The 20,972-nt window shown below is 38.5% G+C and overlaps 1 protein-coding gene and 1 long non-coding RNA gene across 2 annotated transcripts in view; one reads left to right on the top strand and one right to left on the bottom strand.

Moving 5' to 3' along the window:
- LOC134672125 (uncharacterized) overlaps positions 1 to 20,972 on the top strand; it is a 715,951-nt gene that overhangs the window by 146,120 nt on the left and 548,859 nt on the right. The window lies entirely within an intron of this gene.
- Positions 1 to 20,972, bottom strand: part of LOC134672090 (putative phosphatidate phosphatase) — a 126,932-nt gene that overhangs the window by 93,737 nt on the left and 12,223 nt on the right. The gene's annotated exons all lie outside the window — the stretch shown is intronic.

Here is a 20,972-nt window from a genome sequence, read left to right as displayed (position 1 = left end):
TACAAGCCCTAACTTCACTAACTCTACACCTTAGTCAAAATATGTGGCTTGGCTGTTTCGCTACCGCCACATGGGCATAAGGTGAAAAATTTATTAAATTCATTATTTTTAGGGTTCCGTACCTCAAAAGGAAAAATACTGAACCCTTATAGGATCACTCGTGTGTCTGGCTGTCCGTCTGTCACAGCCTATTTGCTCCGTAACTACTGCACCAATAAGTTGAAATTTGGTATACACATGTAAGTCTATAACCCAAGAACATACATGTAAAGTAAATAATAGAAATTCAAATAAAGGGGTCACTTTTGAGATGAATGATAAATAGAAGAAAAAAACACTATATCTTGTTATATATCAAATTAAGGGGCTCATTGTGAGAACCTCAGATATTTTTTTTAATAATTTTAAAATAAATAGTTTAGAAGTTATTTAAGAAAATACGCAAAAAATGACCATTCCCCCCCCTTATCTCCGAAACTACTGGGTCTAAAATTATGAAAAAAATACACATATTAGCTCTTTTCCTATAGATGCCAGAAAAACCTATTAGAAATGTGCAGTCAAGCGTGAGTCGGACTTAAGTACCTAGTTTTCCGATCCCTACGGGTTTTTTAAAGACATTTTACTCACTTTTCTCTAAAAAAAAAATATATTGTTAAAATTGTGTAATGTACGGAACCCTTGGAACGCGAGTCCGACTCGCATTTGGGCGGTTTTTGTATTATACTTACAATAGTTCTTGTAGAAACGAAACGACCAAGCCACATACTTTTGGTGTAGAGCTAGTAAATAGACATGCGCGAAACAGTGCTTCGAAAAGTGATGCTATATCACATCACTTTTCCGAACACGTAATGGTACACTGAGATATCATATCACTCATCACTCGAAACATGACCCGAACGTGAAACAGCGCGCGGGCGCGCGAGATGGCCACATTACAGTTATCTCCTCAATTACGCAGCGCATCCACGGCACTCTAGCGATTCTATGTCTCGGATCCGTATCGGCGATCGATCTATTTATTACGCGTTGCGTTTTGTCACCGCTATGCGTAAGATTTTTTGTTAATTCTTAAAAATTGTAAATAATGTAAGATTCGGAGGTATATATTCAAATTGATTTCCCTTCATACTTTACCAAAACAAAATGGAATTCCAGGCTTAGGACTGGCAAACTTCGATGATTATTTAATTATTTTAGAATTATGAATTAAAAGTAGAATATACGTATATTATATACATAAACTAAATGTGAAGTTTGCGACTACTTAAACGCACAGCGGCGATCGGCCGAGCGGACCGATCCGAATTATTCCGAAGATAGCCGAAAGCATCGCAGAGCGAGAGCGACCGAGCGCTGAGAGCGAGTGCGAGTGAGATAACAAAGCAATCATGGCATGACGAACAAACATGACACTATCACAAGTGGCATTACACAATACGCGCTCTGTGAGTAGACTTTAACTGACCATTCATATCGGCGCGTCAACCTAAGTGGAATTGAATCCATTTCGCGCGCTTCGGCCGGTCGTTGGCGGTCGCGCGCTCGGCGCTCGGCTCGCGTGATGCGTAATGTTTGAAGTAATGGTTGATTTCTCGGAGTGACGAGTAATGGCATATTACGTGTTCGAGAGATATCTCATTTGTGATATTACGAGCATTACTTACACATGTCTTCTAGTAAAGTTAGAGGGCTTGTAGAGTTAGAAGCTTGGCAAGAGATCTGATAACTTTTTGACAGTGGTTTCGTTTAGGCAACATTTTACATCAAAATGTTTTTAGTGGGATTTCACTTCTTTTTGTAAGATGCTTATGACAATCTTCCATGCCCTAATTTAAAGGGTTGGGGGTGATTTACTATTAAAAATCCTGAAATAAGTATCTGGGGGCATCTGTTACACAATGTACTTCTTACTGATTCCCTATATAAACCCTTCACCCCATAAGGGTAAACTTTGGGGTTGAAATCTGCCTTCACCCCGTAAGGGTAAACTTTGAGGTTGAAATCTATTCTATATCCTTCCCCATAACAATACCTATCTACATTCCAAATTTCAACTAAATCGGTTCAGCGATTATTGATTCCCCATACAAAATTAAACCCCCTCTTCATCCCCTTAGGGATAAAAAATTAATTTCAAGTTTTTGAATTTATTTGTTGTTTGTGTACTAAAACTATCTTACATACCAAATTTCAGCTTCTTAGAGGACTTCAGGAAGTACCCGGTATTGATGATCATCAAGTGAGTGAGTCAGTGACGAAATCGAAGTTTTTAGATATGAATAAAATCTAAAGTATAAGAGCTATGCAATTGATATGCTTAATAAGTCCGAGAACTTTGTTTATCTGGTATAATCCAACCCCAAGTTATGAGGGTTCCAAAACACGACGAAGCGCTTCGAGAAAAGGTAGATAGTGCCCTTATGCTTTGCTCGTCTTGGCAGGGGCACTGCCGTGCCCCCAGATGTTAAAAGATGATACTACTGTAAGTAATAAAGATTTATGTTTAGTTACCTACTATTTTCGCGTAAACTAGACAATTTTTATATCTTTAGTTATTAAGGCCCAAAATAATTATTTTCACTTATTATAAATAAATCCTCCTGTTATGAAGTATCAAATATTGTTATTTGTATATGTATAACTCTTAAGTTAAAAACAATAAAATCTGTTATTACCTACTGTCGAAATGATTATTTTTTGCGGGATTAAGTAATACACTGCTAGTGTTCAATAAGGCCCATAATAGGACTTTTAAGGTATATTTTCCAAGAGTATCGTAATATTTTTATAACTATTTTGGTATAATGAAGAAACTTAAATAAATGAGAAACCTATTTGAGTGAGTTTTTCATACTTCATATCCTGTTTATTAAAAAAACCATTTTAATTTAAGGTGGGCTCTATCTATATAGGCATATACGGCCCACACGGAATATACAATAAGGTAAGTGGCCTCACTTACCTTATTGTATATTCAGGATGTATACCGTGTAATATTGAGCAGTTGGTTTATAATATACATATGTGGTATTATCTATGAAAAGGGACCTTATTGTCGATGGCGCTTACGACACTAACATCGATGAGCACAAAACGTAGTAGTAGAAAATTGGAGATTCTGGCCCTTTTTAGTTATTTTGATTTCCAATTCAGCAATTAAGTTTCTTTGATTACTGAATCATTCAATGTTGCTGTCTATCCAATGCGGAGGTCAATTTATGTTATGTGACACTGATGAACTGATCAGTCATTGGGTTTAATGTCCCTTTGTAGTTTTTTTATAAATAACTCGTATACGGTGACTTGTAGCAAAAAATGTTCTGATACATAAGTAATCTACATCAAATTGTCTACATTAAATATTCTATGCACTTTTTCGCTAGGTTCAATATTTAAAAAAATATTTAAGGTGGAAAGTTAATTATGATCAATTGTCAATAGTTTTTATAAATAACTCGTAAACGGTGGCTTGTACAAAAAAATGTTCTGATACATAAGTAATCTACATAAAATTTTCTACATTAAGTATTCTGTACAGTTTTTCGCTAGGATCAATCTTCTTCTTCTTCAACCTAGCGTTTTAGCTAGCGTCCGGTCTTCAACATCCTCTGGTATGAGATTGTTCTCTTCCATGTTCGTTATCACGACGTCTAGCCAGCGCTTCTTAAGCCTACTACGGCCGCGTGATCTAGGGCCTTGGACAGTGAGGTTAAGGCATCTATTTCCGACGTAATCCACCGGTCTACGGCGTATATGGCCATACCATCGGAGGCGACTTTCCTGCAGCTTATCCACTACGTCACGGATTCCGAGGCTGCCACGGATGTGTTCGTTACGTATGCAATCTAGTCGCGTAACGCCACACATCCATCGCAACATCTTCATCTCCGTGACGTGAAGCTGCTGGACATGCCTTCCGAGGATAGGCCAGGTCTCGCTACCATATAGTTGGTATTTGTAATATGGGCCTTGTTGCCTGAATTAAATATCTAAATAAATAAATAAAGACTGGTCGGATGATGCTCTTGTACACAAGGCCCTTTAGCTTCACTGGTATCCTGGGGTCGAAGAGGACACCGGTTACTTCTCGCCATTTTGCCCAAGCAGCGCTAATTCAGGCTTGGACGTCGTGATCGATTTCACCCGATTGGTGCAGCATGAACCCAAGGTATTTTAATTTATTCGTTTTCACGACAAATTCGTCTCCTACCTTTATGGGATCAGGGTCCGTGCCGCCACATGCCATGTACTCGGTCTTCGCAACATTTAGTTTTAGACCGTCGTTTTCTAGCACACCCTTCCATTGGTTCATTTTATGCTCCAGTTTCTGTTTGTCCTCATCTGTAAGTGCAATGTCGTCAGCGTACATGATAAGCCATGGAGATGGTTCGTGGACTTTCGCTGAAACTGTTGTCTAGCACTACGCTGAACAGAAAAGGACTCAGGGCTGAGCCTTGGTGAACACCAACTGTGATCGGGAATGGGCGTTTCGACTAGCATTCTTAGGGCAAAAATGGGATCTATAGTGCCACAGTCAGGACGAAACCCATACTGACATTCCGAGACAGTGCACTCTTGCCAGAGCCTTGAGTCGATTACGCGCTCGAAGAGTTTCATGGTCTGACACATGACCTTAATACCGCGGTAGCTTCCACAGTCCTGTACACTACCTTTGCCTTTATAAATTGGTGTTATAATGCTCAATCTATATGAGTTGGGCATCTTGCGTCTGATGAGGATGCGATTAAAAAGGTCGGTAAGTATGATCACACCACGAGGACCTATCGCCTTCCACACTTCAATAGGTATGTCGTCAGGGCCCACGGCCCTTTCGGTTTTTCATGTTGCGAAGGCAATTTTGAACCTCGTCTGGTATAATAGGGGCAACAAGTCCAAGATTAGGGGGCAGTTCCGGAGGAGACACATTTGCGTGTTGCGTGTTCAGTAACTCGTTAAAGTAGCTACGCCACCTCTCGAATAACTTTGCAGTTAGATACTTTGCTGATTTGGCTCCTTCTTATAAATAAATAAATATTATAGGACATTCTTACACAGATTGACTAAGTCCCACAGTAAGCTCAAGAAGGCTTGTACAAATACTTAAATACATAGAAAACACCCATGACTCAGTCACTCATGACTTATGAGTAGGTAATCTATCTGGGTGGAGTGTAACCCACTCGTGTAGGTTATGAGGTGCTCAGGTTTCTCTTGGAAGAAATTATTCAATTACCTTTATTTACCGACATTTCGACACAGGTTTCACTGGTCATGGTCGCGGCTAACTGATGTCCCATTAAAAAGCAAGTAAATAAGTTAGTTAGTACTGTAAGTTTTAAATATTATATCACTGAAGATAGTCGTCTTTTTTAGATGTGATGTGACCATAACAATTTAGGTTTTTTTTTGTTTTTATTTACGTAGTGGGTGAAATATGCTTCTTTCTCGCGTTCAATGCTTAAGGTAACCAGATTTCTCAGCTGTTTATAATAGTTTTTATGCTTGTCTAAATTAGAATTATGCGCTCTTTTAAATGCTTCATCACGAAGTAACATCATGAATTTGATATTATCAGTTATCCATGGACATATTTCGTCTGTAATACGTTTGCGTCTTAGAGGGCTGTTCTTATCAAATATTGCAAGAAGAAAACGATTAAACATTGAAACCATGTTATTTACATAACTTTCTTCGAGTTTCTTATGCCACGGGGTCCAAACTATATAGGATTCCAGAGTTATTATGTCAATATATTTTAAGTTTCTAGTCATTAATGTGGTATTATCTATGAAAAGGGACCTTATTGTCGATGGCGCTTACGACACTAACATCGATGAGCACAGAACGTAGTAGTTTAAAATTGGAGATTCTGGCCCATTTTAGTTATTTTGATTTCCAATTTAGCAATAAAGTTTCTTTGATTACTGGAACATTAAATGTTTCTGTCTATACAATGCGGAGGTCAATTTATGTTATGTGACGCTGATGAACTGATCAGTCATCGGGTTTAACGGTCCCTTTGTAGTTTTTTATAAATAACTCATAAACGGTGACCTGTAGCAATAATGTTCTGATACATAAGTAATCGTATTTGCCGAACGTGTGGGTGCGCATTGACAATCACCACCAACTTCTGTGGCTGGGAACACCCCAAACGTTGCTGGTGGACGCGGTGCTGCAGCGAGCGTGCGTCCACGCCCACTTGTAGTACGACTCGCCCGCCGAGGTCCTCGCACCGATTTATTGAAAGCTGCGCGTATTCGCCGTGCAGTCGACACTTCGGACTTTGGTCTGCCGGGTAATCCGAGCAGGTTTTACGTTAATGAACGGTTAACGAAACAAAACAGATCGCTTTTTTACCAGACCCGACAAGAGTGTAAGCGGCTAAACTGGCAATATCACTGAACGAGAGACGGGCGAATATACGCTCGTCGTAATAAGGATTCTGCCGTACGACGCATTAAGTCGGAAATAGACATCAAACAGGTTTTTACCAGTGTAATTGTTGGCTAAATATTTTGAATAAATATATTGACAAAAACCAAATTAGAAAAATTATATGCTTCAGCGAATGTTGCCGGATGTTTTATGGTTTTTCATCTATCTCTCATTCTATCATCATCTAGTTATAAAGTCGTAGCCATACATTGTAGTATCCGTAAATCCTGTAGCATAATAATTTTCGCCTCTTTAATGAATACCGATATATATATTACCCATGCTCATTGAACAATCTTAAGATAGCGAGTGGTTGATAGTTCTTCAAAATAGCGGTCCGAGTCCGTATGTATACAAAAGAAATGTCAAAGAGTAATTGTTTGAAGTTTGGTTTGCTAAATGTGAGATCCCTAAACACAGGTCGAGATGAACTTCTGGGGTTGGTTCTGCGGCACAAACTGGACATTCTGGCTCTTAATGAAACATGGATAAAGAAAGGCGCCGAAAAAACCGCACCGTGCCTACCTGGCTACGTATTAAAGCTCGTTCCGCGATCCGACAATAGAAGCGGTGGCGGTGTAGGTTTTTACGTGCGACGAGGTTTAAAGGTACGAGTGTGCGCACACCCTGAATCTGCGTTAGAGCAGATGTGGCTTGAGGTTACGTTGCCGGGAGCGCGATTATTGGCACGGTGTATAGACCACCCTCGTTAACACTTACAGAAAAAATATTTGACGCACTGAGCGAATCTATAAACTTCTTTTCAGTCTGTAACTTCACATTTCTCTTTACTTTTCTCTTTGTTGATTTAATGCAAACCCAATCGGTCAGCTCACGTAAACTTTTGTCGTTTATTAACCAACATAATATGAAACAATTAGTAAGGAGCCTCTAGAGGAACTGGGTAGAGTGAGTAAAACACCGTTGACTGGTAATCTTAGACTGATTTATTCAAACATACCTAAGTGTTTTATACATCTTGTTATCTTTACGACACACACAATATCTCAACTGAATTAACCCGCGCTCAAATCCATATCAAGTTATCGACACGCGTTGATAACATTTTGCTGACCGCCATAGTACTCCCCCCAGTCCCCCCTTAGTCAACCGATAGGGTTGACGACCAGGTACTTCGTAGGAGCTGTCCTGAACAAGATTATGATTATAATTTCACTTCCACGACATTATAACTTCAATCACGGTTTCGCGACCGTGAACTTGAAAATAACGCTGACAAAACACATTCCGTCCCGTGCTGTGTTGATAATTCCCGCGCGCGTCGAGTGCCGCGCATTCTGCTTACCTACGTGCATTTCTGAGCGTGGCTTGAAAACAATCAGTCACATTATATTATTAGCTGATGACATGACTTCTTTTAATTTATTTGCAGTATGGCGTGAATTCCCTTGAATATGCTCCTTTTGCGTTGGGACAGTCTTTACCGTCGAACTTTCCTAAAACTTGTCGTTCTCGGATGAAACGGAGACGTGCCATAATGTCTTCTTCGTCTGGGCGGACGTTAGAAGAGTGCAGCCAGGGTGCTCAGAGCCATTGTGGCGAGCGAAAATGCTCCCAGCCGACAAGGCGAGCGTAGAGGGCGACGACTAGTAGGGGCGCTGCGTAGAGTAGTCCGTCGCTATTAGGTTTGCTGCGTGCCACATCAGGATTAATCAGGATCCTCTTGCCATAGAGCGTTGCATGATGCTTGATGTCTCGGTGGGTCATGTCACGCTCTTTAAAATTATCTCTTCTTGCTTTTAACGACATTCTGTGGTCCAAGTATCCGGAAACCGGAATATAATGGAAGGTACTGCTGTTCTCCCGCCATGTTACTTGCAGTGTCGGTGATGTCACGTGATGGAAGGGTGGCGAAATCAAATTGAGGCGAGATCACTTTGTCAGTCCTTCTCGACCAGCAATTGAGAGTCGCAATCACTTACTTCCGAGTCTTCTTCACTAGAGCTCTTCGTGTAGACATCTCAGTAGGTGCGTGTTCCTTCGGCGGTTACCACTATAAGGAAAGTGGCAACCGTGCACGTTGGTCCCCGTAGGGACCCCACTCGGGGTCACCACTCTAGAGGAACTGGGTAGAGTGAGTAAAGACACCGTTGACTGGTAATCTTAGACTGATTTATTCAAACATACCTAAGTGTTTTATACATCTTGTTATCTTTACGACACACACAATATCTCAACTGAATCAACGCGTGCTCAAATCCATACCAAGTTATCGACACGCGTTGATAACATTTTGCTGACCGCCATAGAGCCCAACACGCGTTTCCGATACGTCTCAATCGCTACTAGACTTGGTTATAACTGATTCCTCTAATCGGTTCAGCGACCCGGAAATACATCACAACCCACTTCTAAGCGATCATGCTCTTGTTACAACAAATATAAGTATTAGGAAAATCAAAATTCCCCCGCGGTATTCAATGACTAGAAACTTAAAAGATATTGACATAATAACTCTGGAATCCTATATAGTTTGGACCCCGTGGCATAAGAAACTCGAAGAAAGTTATGTAAATAACATGGTTTCAATGTTTAATCGTTTTCTTCTTGCAATATTTGATAAGAACAGCCCTCTAAGACGCAAACGTATTACAGACGAAATATGTCCATGGATAACTGATAATATCAAATTCATGATGTTACTTCGTGATGAATCATTTAAAAGAGCGCATAATTCTAATTTAGACAAGCATAAAAACTATTATAAACAGCTGAGAAATCTGGTTACCTTAAGCATTGAACGCGAGAAAGAAGCATATTTCACCCACTACGTAAATAAAAACAAAAAAAAAACCTAAATTGTTATGGTCACATCACATCTAAAAAAGACGACTATCTTCAGTGATATAATATTTAAAACTTACAGTACTAACTTATTTACTTGCTTTTTAATGGGACATCAGTTAGCCGCGACCATGACCAGTGAAACCTGTGTCGAAATGTCGGTAAATAAAGGTAATTGAATAATTTCTTCCAAGAGAAACCTGAGCACCTCATAACCTACACGAGTGGGTTACACTCCACGCAGATAGACTACCTACTCATAAGTCATGAGTGACTGAGTCATGGGTGTTTTCTATGTATTTAAGTATTTGTACAAGCCTTTTTGAGCTTACTGTGGGACTTAGTCAATCTGTGTAAGAATGTCCTATAATATTTATTTATTTATAAGAAGGAGCCAAATCAGCAAAGTATCTAACTGCAAAGTTATTCGAGAGGTGGCGTAGCTACTTTAACGAGTTACTGAACACGCAACACGCAAATGTGTCTCCTCCGGAACTGCCCCCTAATCTTGGACTTGTTGCCCCTATTATACCAGACGAGGTACAAAATTGCCTTCGCAACATGAAAAACCGAAAGGGCCGTGGGCCCTGACGACATACCTATTGAAGTGTGGAAGGCGATAGGTCCTCGTGGTGTGATCATACTTACCGACCTTTTTAATCGCATCCTCATCAGACGCAAGATGCCCAACTCATATAGATTGAGCATTATAACACCAATTTATAAAGGCAAAGGTAGTGTACAGGACTGTGGAAGCTACCGCGGTATTAAGGTCATGTGTCACACCATGAAACTCTTCGAGCGCGTAATCGACTCAAGGCTCTGGCAAGAGTGCACTGTCTCGGAATGTCAGTATGGGTTTCGTCCTGACTGTGGCACTATAGATCCCATTTTTGCCCTAAGAATGCTAGTCGAAGCCTACAGAGAAAAGAAAAAGCCCTTGCATATGGCTTTTCTGAATCTACGAAAGGCTTTTGACTGCGTACCGTGCCAGGTAATCTGGTAATAAACAAACCTATGTTGACATGATTCAAGACATGTACCACAACTCAGAATCCATAGTAAGGACCACCGTTGGCGATACTCTACTCACCCATTCCCGATCACAGTTGGTGTTCACCAAGGCTCAGCCCTGAGTCCTTTTCTGTTCAGCGTAGTGCTAGACAACAGTTTCAGCGAAAGTCCACGAACCATCTCCATGGCTTATCATGTACGCTGACGACATTGCACTTACAGATGAGGACAAACAGAAACTGGAGCATAAAATGAACCAATGGAAGGGTGTGCTAGAAAACGACGGTCTAAAACTAAATGTTGCGAAGACCGAGTACATGGCATGTGGCGGCACGGACCCTGATCCCATAAAGGTAGGAGACGAATTTGTCGTGAAAACGAATAAATTAAAATACCTTGGGTTCATGCTGCACCAATCGGGTGAAATCGATCACGACGTCCAAGCCTGAATTAGCGCTGCTTGGGCAAAATGGCGAGAAGTAACCGGTGTCCTCTTCGACCCCAGGATACCAGTGAAGCTAAAGGGCCTTGTGTACAAGAGCATCATCCTACCAGTCTTTATTTATTTATTTAGATATTTAATTCAGGCAACAAGGCCCATATTACAAATACCAACTATATGGTAGCGAGACCTGGCCTATCCTCGGAAGGCATGTCCAGCAGCTTCACGTCACGGAGATGAAGATGTTGCGATGGATGTGTGGCGTTACGCGACTAGATTGCATACGTAACGAACACATCCGTGGCAGCCTCGGAATCCGTGACGTAGTGGATAAGCTGCAGGAAAGTCGCCTCCGATGGTATGGCCATATACGCCGTAGACCGGTGGATTACGTCGGAAATAGATGCCTTAACCTCACTGTCCAAGGCCCTAGATCACGCGGCCGTAGTAGGCTTAAGAAGCGCTGGCTAGACGTCGTGATAACGGACATGGAAGAGAACAATCTCATACCAGAGGATGCTGAAGACCGGACGCTAGCTAAAACGCTAGGTTGAAGAAGAAGAAGATTGATCCTAGCGAAAAACTGTACAGAATACTTAATGTAGAAAATTTTATGTAGATTACTTATGTATCAGAACATTTTTTTGTACAAGCCACCGTTTACGAGTTATTTATAAAAACTATTGACAATTGATCATAATTAACTTTCCACCTTAAATATTTTTTTAAATATTGAACCTAGCGAAAAAGTGCATAGAATATTTAATGTAGACAATTTGATGTAGATTACTTATGTATCAGAACATTTTTTGCTACAAGTCACCGTATACGAGTTATTTATAAAAAAAAACTACAAAGGGACATTAAACCCAATGACTGATCAGTTCATCAGTGTCACATAACATAAATTGACCTCCGCATTGGATAGACAGCAACATTGAATGATTCAGTAATCAAAGAAACTTAATTGCTGAATTGGAAATCAAAATAACTAAAAAAGGGCCAGAATCTCCAATTTTCTACTACTACGTTTTGTGCTCATCGATGTTAGTGTCGTAAGCGCCATCGACAATAAGGTCCCTTTTCATAGATAATACCACATATTATGATATTGACCTTGAATAGGACAGGACATGACAATAGGAACCAGAAATAGGTATAGTTGGTCAAACCATTTGTCAGTAAATAAAAACAAAAAAACTATATTCATCCTTTTCTTTTGGGTGCTAGTACTAGTGTAAGTCAAAGATAGTATGATGATTCTCTCTGTCTATGTTTGAAATGAGACATTCCTTTGACAAACTATGTATAGTAAAAAATAGTTGTGAATATTTTGTACATTTTTATTACAATATTAGTCAAGATAATGAAATATAGCTGGTCAAGCAAATCTTGTCACAAAAAAAAGGCGCGAAACACAAATTTTCTATGGGACGATATCCCTTCGCGCCTACATTTTTCAAATTTGCCGCCTCTTTCTACTGCCAAGATCTGATTGACCAGCTGTAGGTATTTTTACGTAATAAGATATTTTAATTTCACGTAATGTCCGCATCTAATTTATATATGTGCACGGTAAACAAACAAATGAATGATAAGAAAAGACAGACAGTGTTACTGAGCGGGAGGTGGGGCGAGGGGCGAAGTATAGGTAGGCTATGATAGGCTCTCGAGCGCCGCGCCGGCGACTGACGAACCAGCGCGGCGTATGTATGAATTTCGCGCCTTTTTAACTAGATTTTACTATTACAATGCAAGCTACACGCAGAAATTTCTTACTTTCCATAATATGGCTGCGTATATTATTTTATAGTAATAGACTTATTTTTACAGACTCTAATTCAATATTGGATCTTATAGGACAAAAAACGCATATTAATTCTAGAGCATATATCTTATTCTTCTAGCTTTTTAGCGTGCCTATTAACTTAAAAAATGAGATATGTTGTTGTGGATTTATTAAACTTTAATTCAATATCGACAAAATAATAAGCTAATTTGTAGTTTGACAAAGAAGCACGTTAAAAAAATTTCTAATAATTTTACATTATAAAGCGTCATACATATTATAAACAATGGAACTTAAACATTGCACTTTAATTCAATATTAAAAAATCATTACTAAAAATATATAAATACCTAATTTATATCTAACGCTCGTTCTAACTTTTCATCATATATTGCAAATATGCTTAAAAATATGTCCCATATCAGATAAGTATCACTTTTTCAACTTTAGAATTATCAAAACTTATAGTGCAAAAATCCGGTCCCACTATTGAGCTATTATCGTAAATCTTTCCTTGGCTTTCGCTTCATACACTGTACAGTCAGCAGCAAAAGTTGCTAAGCGGGCGAGGTGTTCAAAATGATCTTAACTCGACGTTATTTTTAAGAGAATAAAAGCGTGTCAAGGTCATATTGAACACCTCGCCCGCTTAGCAACTTCTGCTGCGGACTGTAGGGTCTGTAGGTAGCTGTTACTAGCAAGTGGAGATATTGATGAACATGAAATGTACATACTAGCAAGCTTATAAATAACATGGTTGAAAAATTCAGTTTCTGGAAACAATAAAATGTATATGCCCCATAAATTAAAAAAGAACGTTATAAAAAACCATATATCATGGTGTGTTTATAAGTAAATAACAACGTTTGATAATTGGGTAGGGAATCCTACATTCCTATTGAAAGCTAGTTAAATTCGGTTATCAACATAGCAACAAGTATAAAGGCCAAAGATACAGCAAGGCTTCAATTTGGAACAAAAAAAATACACCCTCAAAGAAAACATGACAAACTTATCGATACAACAATAACTGTAAAGTAAACGCGCACGCATCATAGAAGAATTTTAATAAAACCATCATTAATAGCTCAAAAACTCGTAACATATTGAAACCAAACGGTATTTTTCTACGGCTATAAAGTATAAGTAACCGCAGGCACCGTGGATAAACTATAATGTAGGGAAACCAATTAAAATAGCTATGTATAGTAAACGGTCAAGTTAGTCAAATAAACATCACCATAATTTAAAACTTGAGGCCCCGCACTGGAGGAGTCGATAACCAAACTTAACAATGATGTCGTTGATCTGATCTTCGACTTCTTAGAGGTTTTGTATTTTATTTTAAGTCGACCACTGACTAAAGGGGCCCACTGATTAACAGTCCGCCGGACGGTATCGGCCTGTCAGTTGTTCGTACCTGTCAAAATTTTGTTCTGACAAGCCGATACCGTCCGGCGGACTGTTAATCAGTGGGCCCATTAACAGGTGCTAACAGTCCGCCGGACGATATCGGCCTGTCAGTTAGAACAAAATTTTGACAGGTACGAACAACGGACTGAATTTTTGTTCTAACTGACAGGCCGATATCGTCCGGCGGCCTGTTAGTCAGTGGTCGGCTTTAAGATAATGTAAGAATGTCTAAAATCCTTCCTTTTAGTGTTATAAATAGAGGTGTACAGTCGCCATCAGATACATCGGAGCGGCCGAGGTGCTCAAAAATAACTCAGCACGCACTCTAACGCCTTTACAATAGAGGCGTGTTTAGATATTTGGGAGCACCTTGGCCGCTCCTATATATCTGATCGCGACTGTACCTATGCTAAAGGACGTAACATAAAAAATTAAAAAAATCGACTTTATTTTAACGCAAATAAACAAGCAGTAAAAACGATTGTTTCGGCTTTTTGGCAAGAAAAAAGATACTAGATAGGAACTAGTTTGGCAGATAATGAGAGCTCTTATAAAATTCCTTACAAATGAGACGTTTACCTACTAAAAAAAAACAATTTCGTTTGTTACTTCAAACAAGTTTGAAAGGCATTAAAATTAAAACAAAACAATAACGCGTGGGCGCATGACATTGACATTGGTCGCGTTAATGAGTCATTATTTACATGCGTACGCGCAACGTCGATGATAACCGGTGTGATTAGGATTAAGTGTTAGTGTTGCGTATACGATAGTAATGTGCTAATTGACTGATATGACAGACTGTGACCTTTGCGGGTTTTATCGATAGGCTAGCTTAGGATGGGTTGCCTCAACCTTATTTAGAATGGAAGCAGCTTGTTGCATACTCTTTGGAGTATTATCATCATATCATTCTTATTTCAAGTTATCTAAATTCGAAATTATTAAAAAGAAAAGGAAATTGTCATTAGTGTTACTATTGGGTTTCGTTTTGGCTGTCACATGAAAACGTGTTTTTTAATACAGTTGCTCAAAAAGTGCTACTTTACGTAGCTGTTTAGCGTGCGGAAAGTTGGTTATCTCGAACTAGTGCTTTTTACTTTTCCAATTTTTTTAAATTTATACTTGTTCCAATTCACGACTACTTATTGATGAGTGTTAATATTAGTTTCCTTTAAACGTCGTAATCAGCATAAAAACCTACCGTTAATGTAAGAATACGAAAAATATTACATATTTCATATTTAATTACTTACCTCTTCATCATTATAACACGTTTATTTTTTAATATTCAATATTGAAAATTCCGTTCTTAATAAGTTGACTGAATGGAACGGAATAGCTGCCAAACGCCCATAGATATAATATACTAAAAGACGACGTCTAACCGAGCTGTCACTGTTACCACTTTTGTTTAGTGTACGATTAACAATGTTTTTCTTATTTTTTCGCAACTGTATTAAAAAACGTCGTTCGATACACGTGCGGAAATGTCATTCTTCACTCGTCCCGAGTCTTGCCACTCGCCTGCGGCTCGTGGCAAGATATCTCGGTACTCGTGAAGTAATGACATACCTTCCGCACTAGCATCGAAATGTACTATTTCTCATCCATTATTGTAAATATAATCATAATTAAATACATAATTCACCAAGTAAAATCTCACTTTTATTTCCACTCATATACAGTCCACCTTTCCCATCTTTTTCACAGCTTGAAAACATATTAGATACCCAGCTATTTAAAAAAAAAAGAACAAAAAAGAAGGAATGAAACTTTAAAAATAATAGTAGATAAGTTTTTTTTTCTAGCCTAATTGAGTGTCCCACTGCTGGGAAAAGGCCTCTCCCCTTGATTTCCACGTCTCCCGGTTTGGTGTTTTCTCCGGCTAGGTATTCAGAGCGGCTGCCGCGAAAACCGAAATCCGCAAATTGCGGGGATCTTTCTCTTTTACTCCAATGAAGGCGTAATTAGAGTGACAGAGAAAAATCCCCGCAATTTGCGAACTTCGATTTTCGCGGTTATAGCCCAGCTGTCCAGCCAGGGCATCCCGCCATAAGTAGGTAAGAAAGAAAGAAAAGAAAAGAAAAGAAAAGAAAAGAAAAGGAAAGAAAAGAAAATATTTATTAGTAACATCGTTACAAGTCGGTTTGTAAATTTGCATTTAAAGCATTATAGTTATAACTAACATTACATTATAAGTATTAGTGTATAAATAACATCAGCATTAATGTAGATACTCGTATTACAAATTGTACATATATTTTATACATTTATACATTTACTAATTCATTTACATCATAAAATTGCGCCTGCAGGAGCCATTTTTTAAGTTTGGTTGAGTTTAAAAAATAGATACCTCTTAATAATAACTCGTGTCTACTACCAATAGGTGACTTTGGCAGTTTTCTATACGTCATAACAACTGTGTACACTCAATAGTACCTACCTCTCAGACTAAATATAAAATAACCAGTCGGTCTGATGCGCTCGGTGCAACCCCCTTTTAATCTAAAAGACGTTTAATGTTGTCCATTTTTCAGATTAAATTTAAATGATTCCCGTTCAACTGTCTGTCGTGTATAGAAAATGACTGATACAAAATAAACAATGAACTGCCTTGTTACCGATATTTTTATCTATACCTCATACCTCTATTAAATTTCTCATAAGCTCTGTGGAGGCGTGGGCGTGTCAGGGCACGGGCCGGCCCTGTCATTAATTACAGCAATCCTACAGCCACCATCAGATATATCTGAACGGCCAAGGTGCTCAAAAACATCCGAACACGCACTCTAACGCATTGACAATAGAGGTGTGTCCAGTATTTGTGAACGCCTGAGCTGCTTTGATATATCTGATGTCGACTGTACTGACAGTATCTGCACCGTCAGTATTGTTTGACAGTGCTATTGTGAAGGCTTTTGTTCGCTTTAACAGACCATTAGGATCGGTAGGTAACTTGTATTACGAAGGAAAATGGATAAGTACTTATCTTTTGTCTCGGCAAAGACGTCAACTGACGCCTGACACTACAGCCCAATATCAACATTCAACTTTCGTGTAACAACACACAACAACACAACAACAACAACAACACACAACAACAACAACAACAATCGACAAGGTACACGATGAGTCGATGGCGCGCATTGAAAGGATTAAAAACTTAAAATCATTTTTACTGATTTAAACAGCAACGAATTTTTTTTAAATCTAATTATTTAAGTAGTGTATTAAATTGTAGTGTTCAGTTAAAATGTAGACATGGTTAACTAATTTCCATTGTGGCGTAAGTAGGTAGGTATTTTGCAATTATGCCCAAAATAGTCTAACGAATAGTAATATAGTTTACTGAAGTGACATTAAGTAAAAACTAACAGTGATGAGTTGATGAGTAACATGACATGTATTTAATTATACCGAAAAATATATGGTTCTAATGTAGCATCCATTATCAAAGTCGATGTAAACAAAACTTAATAATATCGATATATTAATTCAGTACGTTGTTTGCGTCTACACCTCTAGCAGATGTGTGATGTGACACGTTTACAGTTATTACATTAATTAATATGATTATATAAAGAGATGTGAAGTAAACCGTGTAAACGTTGAATATTATAGGATAGGTAGTAATATTAGTGCTTACTACAATAGTATCAAGAAAGGCACTAAGTACATATTAAGTATTAATTGCATATATGTTAGGGCAAGGCATCAAAAATGACATTAGGTAGAGCAGATGAGCCGAACCATCTTAGGCTGACTTTTAGAAGAATAAGGGTAACATTCCATTTCCAACGAAAGCCGCACTAGCGCACTACTGTCAATTTTACTATGGAAATTGACAATGACAGCTACGCGTTCAGTACCGGTAGTGCAGCTGCGGTTAGAAATGGAATGTTACCTGAATAACCTATCGCAAAGTTTCACTGTGTCCGCTTGTTTCAACCTAGTACTATTACTATAACCTATTTGTCAAAACCCTTAGAATTAGGGTGCTAAATTATCCCAATTAATAGGCAAGCAGTAGAAATCGAGTTTTATAAACGGCCCGAATATAAATACAGCTGTTATTACGTTCACTTTAGTGCAGCTGCATTTCAGCCAGATTGCGCTCAATTGGGCTCTACCGGGCCTAAATGATGCCATCCTGTGTGAGGAATGTAGGCGAATATAAGTGTAGGGTCGTCTGTCTGGCTCCCAATTAGACTATCATACGGGGGCTGAGAATAGGAAAGAGAAATAAGGCCCTGTAGTCTTCATAACTAGATTGTTCTTTTGCGATTTCGCCATTGGTTTCGAAGAAACAGTTCATGATCTTGGGACTTAGTCTCTCAAGGTAAGGATAACAATTGAAAAATATCCTACGTATTACAAATCAGCATTGAAAAAAATCTTAAACAGCAGTCATAACGATTTCACGCTTCAACGCTTGCCCGCAAGCTAAAACCCCCATCCACACTTACGAAGGCTATAAGAAAATTGGCGAATTAAGGTGGTTCGCTTTTCATACAAAATTCAATCAAAGCTCATTAAGTAACTACACACTATTAGTACACAAATATTTCCGCATTTATCTTCTTTCGAATATTCGTTTGCGCGAAATTAACTGGAAAACAATGTTTCATACAGAAATCATGCAAAAATCATAGTTAACTTTTCATCAATTTTACGTATGTGTGTGTCACAAATGTCGTGTACAGATACATTTGCGACGTTGCCATACCATTTCCGACGTTGCCGGGCTGACCACGGCTCGAATTTGGAGTGCCGTCATGTTTAGTGCAATTTTGTTGACACTGATATTTGACAGGTAGTTAATTGACCTAAGCGAGAAGTTCGTCAGCTTAGCTAAGAACTATCATGGCGTGTTATGCAAATAGTCGCTTTTTTGCTTGCAAACGGAAGATTCCCGGTTCGATCCCCAGTCATTGTATGCTGGAACATAACTTTTTGTATTTTTGTTACACCTAAATTTCGTATTGTTTTTTTATTTTTATTTAATTATTCTTATTATCATAAATCGATTATTAAGTATGGGCTACACGTATTCTTTTATTTTTACAAAGATAATTAGAAATTATACTCTTCCTAATCTCTCTGATTTTTACAATCAGGACATCCTCACTGCAATAAAAACCGGGCAAGTGCGAGTCAGACTCGCGCACGAAGGGTTCCGTGCCATAATGCAAAAAAAAAAACAAAAAAAAGCAAAAAAAAAACGGTCACCCATCCAAGTACTGACCACTCCCGACGTTGCTTAACTTTGGTCAAAAATCACGTTTGTTGTATGGGAGCCCCATTCAAATCTTTATTTTATTCTGTTTTTAGTATTTGTTGTTATAGCGGCAACAGAAATACATCATCTGTGAAAATTTCAACTGTCTAGCTATTACGGTTCGTGAGATACAGCCTGGTGACAGACGGACGGACGGACGGACGGACGGATGGACAGCGAAGTCTTAGTAATAGGGTCCCGTTTTACCCTTTGGGTACGGAACCCTAAAAAGAAGTGTATAAAATTTCCTGTGGTTAAAAATAATGGATTTTGTCTATGAATGAAAAACACAATTATTACTATAGTTTGTTTTTTTTAGCATTAGAAATAAGGTAAACAATCTTGACGTGTCTTTTAATTGAAAAACACATTTTAAAATTAAGTTACGGCAAATATGTAACAATTATAAATCTAATACGATCATTTATATTCTTCTGCTTTCTCGTTTTTGATTTTTAAAAAACCTGATAACACTTAGTATGTGGGGGAAGCGCTGCTGGCCTAGCGGAAAGCAATTCGGAGGTCGCGGGTTCTAACCCCGGCTCGTACCAATGATTTTTTTTCGAACTTTTGTACGAAATAGCATTTGATACCTATCTATTTATACACCGATACCAATTTTTCGGTGAAAGAAAACAATGTGAGGAAACCGGACTAATCCAAATAAGTTTACTCTCTGGGTTGGAAGGTCAGGGCAGTCGCTTTCGTAAAAACTAGTGCGCATGCCAATTCTGGGATTAGTTGCCAAGCGGAGATTGAATATCTGGGAGACCGACCAAAGCTTACAAAACATAAAAACTCAAAAATGCGCGTTTTCTCATAGACCTAGCTAAGAGATCAAACCCCTTATAGCAAATTTCATCGAAATCGTTAGAGCCGTTTCTGATACCATCCAAATATATAAATAAATAATTATATATCTAATAATTGCTCGTTTAAAGGTAAGATAACACAAAGGAGAAACAAAAAAAAAATTACCTACTCGCACCAGTCTTGAACCCCAATCCTCTTGCACGTATTTCCACGAACATACCGTTACGCTATTGCAACATACGTTGTGTGAAATTGTCTACTACAAGGATCACGGAAACACTGTTTGTATGTGTGAGTAATAGTAGGAAAAAGCGTGACAGCAACACTCCGTCGAATTAAAAAGGTGGTTTTTGCACAATGAAGTATTCAATGTTTATTTTAATAGTTCAATATTTACTTAAAGAGTGCGCGAAACATACTTTTAAGTATACAAATACCAAGACCATTTCACAAAAAAATAAAATCTGAAATTTTGCAAAAGTGGTGCCATCTAGCGAGAGTTAAGTTTTGAGTAACCTAGGCGAACCACCTTAAGCGTATCCTTTAATACCCCTTAAACTCGGTTGAAGACCGCTACCAACAAGCTTCACGGTGCATTATGATAACCCCACAAAAGACGTATCAGTAATCTGTCATTCAATTATAGACTTAAACAACAGGCAATAAGGATTAAGTGTGATAATATCTCGCGTAAATGACTGGGCTATCATCACCTATGATTATAGTCAGATCGGCAATTGTTAGCACTTTTCGCCATAATTCGCGAGGAAATTGGTCTAAATAGGGAAGCTGGAATTGCATCCGTGAGGCCTAATTGCAGTGTGCAGTGTGGGATGAATTTGAGATGAACGAAGTTTGAGTAGGAAGGAGGATGTTTGGTAGACTAGGTTAGATCGCATTTCGTTTAAAATATGAGATGTGACGGAAATAAAGTGTTGTTTAATTTTCATGACACAATAATTTGTAGA

This window comes from Cydia fagiglandana, chromosome 16, assembly GCF_963556715.1.
Source record: "Cydia fagiglandana chromosome 16, ilCydFagi1.1, whole genome shotgun sequence".
Classification (NCBI taxonomy): Eukaryota; Metazoa; Arthropoda; class Insecta; order Lepidoptera; family Tortricidae; genus Cydia; species Cydia fagiglandana.
Note: the sequence above shows the minus strand (reverse complement) of the source record. Positions and strands in the feature narration are given on the sequence as shown.